The sequence below is a fragment of the Vipera berus genome, assembly GCF_964194415.1.
Source record: "Vipera berus genome assembly, chromosome: 12".
Taxonomy (NCBI): Eukaryota; Metazoa; Chordata; class Lepidosauria; order Squamata; family Viperidae; genus Vipera; species Vipera berus.
Genome location: NC_138215.1, coordinates 2229636 through 2235964, shown reverse-complemented (window position 1 = coordinate 2235964; position 6329 = coordinate 2229636).

The window sequence follows — 6329 nt, the reverse complement described above, 5'->3', positions numbered from 1 at the left end:
ATGGCAGAGCTCACAGCTGCATCAGGACAGAGAAGGAGACCCAGAAGGGAGTCTCCCTAAATTCTGCAGCATTAAGGAACCTGGGAGATTTGTACTGTCAGACAGTTTTATAATAAAAGAGTAGAATTAACTTTTCTGGTCGTGTTTCCTGACTGGTTTATCTGGGAAGGCTGACAGCTGTTTGAACAATCATATCCAATGAATGTACATCAGTAGCCCCACATCTGGCTACAAGGTTGTGTCACATGGAGTACTAATAAAAAGAATGTTTATAGCTCAGGGTTGAGCTATGAAGTCCTTGGTGCTTTCTGATCTTGGCTGTTTTCTTGCAGATGTTTCATTAGCCACCTAGGAAACATCTTCAGTCCACAACCAAGCTCAGAGAGTCCCAAAGACCCCATACACGGAGTACAATAGTGCTCCATCTTAGGCTTTGTGCTATTCAACATAAATGATGTAGATGATCAGAAAATAACAGAGGTTACATAAAATAAGCAGATAACAATCAGCTTAGAGAACAGTATCAAGGTTCAGGAGAATCCCATCACAAGTAGGAACACTAAGCAAAAATCAGGAAGATGACCTACAATGTGGAGAAATGCAAAGCATGGAAAATGCATTTGGGTAGAGCAAATTAAAGGCAAGAATATGGAATGGAGGAGATTTCACTGGACCACACATACATGAAAAGAACCTGGGTGTCTTGGAGGTTACAACAGAACATGAACCAATAGTGTGATCAGCTGCAAAACAACAAGAGTGAATCCAAGGCTGCATCGATAGAAGTTTAGAAATTTAGAATAGAATAGAATAGAATAGAATAGAATAGAATAGAATAGAATAGAATAGAATAGAACTGGAAGGGACCTTGGAGGTCTTCTAGTCCAGCCCCCTGCTCAAGCAAGAGAATCTATTATTTCAGACAAGTTACTAGCTCTAGTCTCTCCTTAAAAACCTCCAGGGATGGTTGTTGTTAGCTGCGAAGTCGTGTCCAACCCATCGCGACCCTATGGACAATGTTCCTCCAGGCCTTCCTGTCCTCTACCATCTTCTGGAGTCCATTTAGGCTCACGCCTACTGCTTCCGTGACTCCATCCAGCCACCTCATTCTCTGTTGTCCCCTTCTTCTATCTTTCCCAGCATTAGGCTCTTCTCCAGTGAGTCCTTCCTTCTCATTAGGTGGCCAAAGTATTTGAGTTTTAGCTTCAGGATCTGGCCTTCTAAAGAGCAGTGAGGGTTGATCTCCTCTAGGACTGACTGGTTTGATCACCTTGCAGTCCAAGGGACTCACAGGAGTCTTCTCCAGCACCAGAGTTCAAAGGCCTCAATTCTTTGGCGCTCAGCCTTTCTTATGGTCCAACTTTCACTGCCATACATTGCAACTGGGAAGACCATAGCCTTGACTATACGCACTTTTGTTGACAGGGATGGAGGTGCCCACAATTTCTGGAGGCAAGCTGTTCCCTTGGTTAATTGTCCTCGCTGTTAGGAAATTTCAGGGAAGATCTCATTTCTATTTTGCAGTTGTTGGACCGTGACTCGGTACATTTTCTATTTCTTGGCACCATAAAGATGCTGAAGAACTGGAAAGAGTGCTGTGCAAAAAAGAAAAACATACATTGTGAGGGGCTTGTGGACAAGACCTGGATATGCTTAGTTTAGAAAAGGGAGACATGACACCAGTCTTCTACCACTTGAAAGGTTGTTGTCCCCCAGAGAAGACAAATGAATTTATTACTATCCTCTGTAGTATCTGAGAATAGGACAAGAACCAGAGAGTAGAGGCTTTACCTAGAGAGATCCAATTGAAAATGAGGAACTATTCAGCCTCCTGGAGTGATGGGGCCTCATAGATCTCATGACCCTTTGGGGCCTTGGCTAAAATGCGTTGGACTGTAAAGGTGCCACTGGACTCCTTTGATTTTTGGCTACTATGGGCTAATGCGGTTCTCCCACAATAAAGGTTAATATAAATTCTTCAGCAATGGAACCATCTGCCTCAGGAGGAGGTGGACTCTCCTTTGCTCAAAATGAATGAACCTTTATTGCAAAGTGCATGTATACGTTGAGATTGGCTGAGCCTCCGTGCCCCCCCAACTTACAGTGACACAAACCCTCCATCTTATTACACCATGTGAGCTAATTGCACAACACACCAGCCTCGCAAGTCAATCATGCATAAAGTCTATAAAATTATTTCCCATTCAAAAGCCTGACAGCCCATGGATAAAAGCTGTTCTTCAGCCTGTTGGTACAGCTGGCTGTACTCCTGTATCTCCTACCTGATGGTAGGAGAGTAAAGAGATACCGTCCAGGGTGTGAGTCGTCCCTGAGGATTTTCCTCACTCTTCCAAGGCAACGTCCCCTGGCGAGGTCATCCAGTGGTGTCAGGGGACAGCCCACAATGACTTGTGCTGTGCTCACCACCCTCTGTAATGCTTTCCTATCCGTGGCTGTCAGACCAGCATTGTTGTTGTTAGCTGTGAAGTCCAACCCATCGCAACCCTATGGACAATGTTCCTCCAGGCCTTCCTGTCCTCTACCATCTTCTGGAGTCCATTTAAGCTCACACCTCCTGCTTCAGGGACTCCATCCAGCCACCTCATTCTCTGTCGTCCCCTTCTTCTAGTGCCCTCAATCTTTCCCAGCATTAGGCTCTTCTCCAGTGAGTCCTTCCTTCTCATTAGGTGGCCAAAGTATTTGAGTTTTAGCTTCAGGATCTGGCCTTCTAAAGAGCAGTCAGGGTTGATCTCCTCTAGGACTGACCGGTTTGATCGCCTGGCAGTCCAAGGGACTCGCAGGAGTCTTCTCCAGCACCATAGTTCAAAGGCTTCAATTCTTTGGCGCTCAGCCTTTCTTATGGTCCAACTTTCACAGCCATACATCACAACTGGGAAGACCATAGCCTTGACTATACGCACTTTTGTTGGCAGGGTGATGTCTCTGCTTTTTAGTGTGCTGTCTAGATTTGCCATGGCTTTCCTCCCCAGGAGCAAGCGTCTTTTAATTTCTTGGCTACAGTCCCCATCTGCAGTGATCTTGGAGCCCAGGAAAATAAAATCTGTCACTACCTCCATTTCTTTCAGTATGAGAGGACGCTCTCTATAGCAGACTGGTAAAAGAGGGTCATTAGCTATTCTACCCTGTTCTTTCTGTTTCAGCAGAAACTAGATGGCCATCCCTCAGGTTTGTTGAAGTAACAGGTTCCTGCAATGGGCAGGGGATTAGACTAGATGATCTCCAAAATCCCTTTCAACCCTCACATTTCATGAATCTAAGATTTACTTATTGCTGAATTGGTTATATTTATTGATTGTGCTTGATGCACAAGCTTCTAGGCAGCCCTTGAACCAATCCAGGCAACCCAAGATGGTGGCAATTTCCTCTCATTAATGAGGGAGATACTGTTGGTTAGCCCCTCTTTAATTTAATTTAATTTAATAATTTGATTTCTATACCGCCCTTCTCCCGAAGGACTCAGGGCGGTGAACAGGGCAATACACAATAAAAATATTATACAAAAATTAAAAAGCCATTAAACATTATGCCCTTAAAATTAATACATATTACAATTAAAACTATTTATAAAAACCCAACCCCATCCCGTCAGACCAGGCCAGCTTGTTCGAAAAAGAAAGTTTTGAGATCGCGCCGGAAGGAGCGAAGGTCGGGGGCCGTCCGGAGCTCAACCGGTAAGCTGTTCCAAAGGTCTGGCGCGCCCACAGAGAACGCTCTCCCCCTGGGGGTCACCAATCGGCATTCTTTGATCGGCGGCACCCTGAGGAGGCCCTCTCTGTGGGAGCGCACTGGACGGAGGGAAGTTGACGCCGGCCGCAGGTGTTGCCGTAGGTAATCCGGACCCATGCCATGAAGGGCTTTGTAAGTCATCACTAACACCTTGAACCTCTTCACCTCTTCACCTCTGTGTCACAAGAGTCAAAATATATTCTTGTACTGCCATTGGTAATTGTACTCAAAATGTCTCCTGGAAAAAACAAAAAGGAAATTTTAGGTAGAGCACTCTGAATGTTCAGCCATTTCGCCCTTTCAGACTGTTCTAATGCCTAGAAAGCAGTCTTGTAATGGACGGAGCTCTTTTTGTGTTCAGCAACATGTTAAGGCTTGGCTAATGAGCGCACTTGCGTTGAACTGTCTTGGAAGAGGCTGGAGACTATGAAGCCACTGGCATCCAACTGAATAGTTGGAGATGATGTTGTTATCTACACACTATGCAGTAAAAAATTCAAGTCCTTGTCAAGAAGAGAGAGCTGAAAAATAATTCCTGCAAATGAAGAACAGTCTAAATTTGGTTGCTGTTGTTTACCTGGCAGCTATCACTTCAGCTGAAATTTGACCTGCAACCTGGTTTATATCCATGACAGCAAAAGGTATTTATTACACCTGCTATCGCTCTCTGGGATGAGCGGACTTCGCCCCTTCATCAGACAGGAAGCTGGGCGTGGAAAGCAGGCAGGGCAGCCAGGGAAGAACCAGCATCTGCACCCCAAAACCTTCCAATGGTGACTGCGGACAATTTGCCCAGGATTGTGGCTGGCTGGGTGGGGAATTTTATTTTGTAGAGCAGAATGAAGTTATTTCATTGTTGTTTTTCCTTTTTGTCTTGCAGGCAAAATTTCTAACCCAGGATCAGATCAATGGTACGTATCTTTCTCATTTCAAAAGGGAATCTTCCTACCTTCTCTTTTATTTCTGGCGTCCTAGTCTTCCTTGAGGAAACTTCACACCAGCTTTCTGGGGTGATAGGTCAGATCCCTTTCCATTTCTGTATGAAATAATTTGTAAGACCATATGTTGCACTGATTTCCATTTGGGGTTGTTTTAGATTCCTTGCCCATTGATGTGTCAACTTATCTCAAAAACATGTGATGGAAAATATTTTTGTACAATTTCATCTATGAAATCTGAAACTGATCCCTAGCTAAAAAGTTCCTGCCCATCTGAAGATTGTCGGTTGCACTCCTTGCATTCTTTAAAATTCTTGCCTTGCGTTTCAGTGCTATGTTAGTACGTCAATGACCTCTTGTATTGTCCTTTCAAAGAGTTGCTAGATAGCAATTATATTGCCTGGGGAAAAAAAGCATAAATGCCAGGACAGAAGGGACACGGTAGGATTCTGAAAGAAAGGCAAGCTTCCCTTATGGGTGGGGGCACTTTCAAGGTCACTGCTAATGGCTCGGACTCAAAGGGGCACCAACCATCAGCTAAGATAGGAGGGCCAGAAGGTCACCTGCATGTAGGGCTTGGTATACCACATTAGCTAGCGTAATAAGTGCTGGGGTTGAGATATTGGACCAGACCATAGAAACTCAGATTCAAGTCCAACAACAACAACTTTTATTGATTAGCCCTTGGGCCATATCAAAGTACAAAGTTCCAGCAACAAACCGTCACCGAAACTAGATAAAAACAATCCGAAATGGAATTTGATAAAATACAATTTAAAATGGAATTAAAATACAATTTAAGTTAAAATAGTAATAAAATACAAATTTAAGATATAGATAAATATGGTAACATTATATTTCGGAGTCGCCCTTACAATCTACCCCAATCAGTCCCACATATGCAGATCTTAACTGGATCATTTTGTTTAAATACTGTGCTACGTTGAATGTTCTTTTCAAGTTCTGGCCGGACATAAGGTAAGTTATTTTAATATGGGGATCCCAATGGGTCATTCGTTTGGTATATAGACCAAGATACCTGTCTCTCACCCTCTTATACAAACAACAGTCAAATAGGATGTGAGCCAGGTCCTCTACCTCTGCCGCTCTGCAAATGCAGAGACGCTCATTGTACGGTATAGCATGAAATCTCCCATATCTGACCATTGTATCAAGCTGTTCGAATCTCGCTCTCGTAAATATCTCCCTAAGATGTTTTGGGAGTTGTGACTTCAAATAACTGTCCACTTGAAAAGTACATTTGTATTTACTCAGCCATTTCAAGTTACCCACCTTACTAAGGATAGCTATATCAGTTTGTGCTTCTATATCCTTAATTCTTTGGGCAACTCTTTTTTTAGATTGTTCTCCTGTTACGCAAGAAACAGGAAGGCCACAGCTTCTTACAAAATTTGTTAGTTTGGTGATCCAGGAGATTTGTGATTGCAGTTTTATTTGCTCTAGTAGGCATAATTTGGGGAGTCTATCAGTCTCCATTTCATTAACTTTGCACCAGTAGTTATAAGCTCTAATTTTAGATAATGCCTGAATTGTATGAATTCCCAATTCAGCTCTAACTGCTGCAGCAGATGTTCTTGGATCTACACCCAAAATACATCTCAGATGCTGGGACTGTGTTTGTTC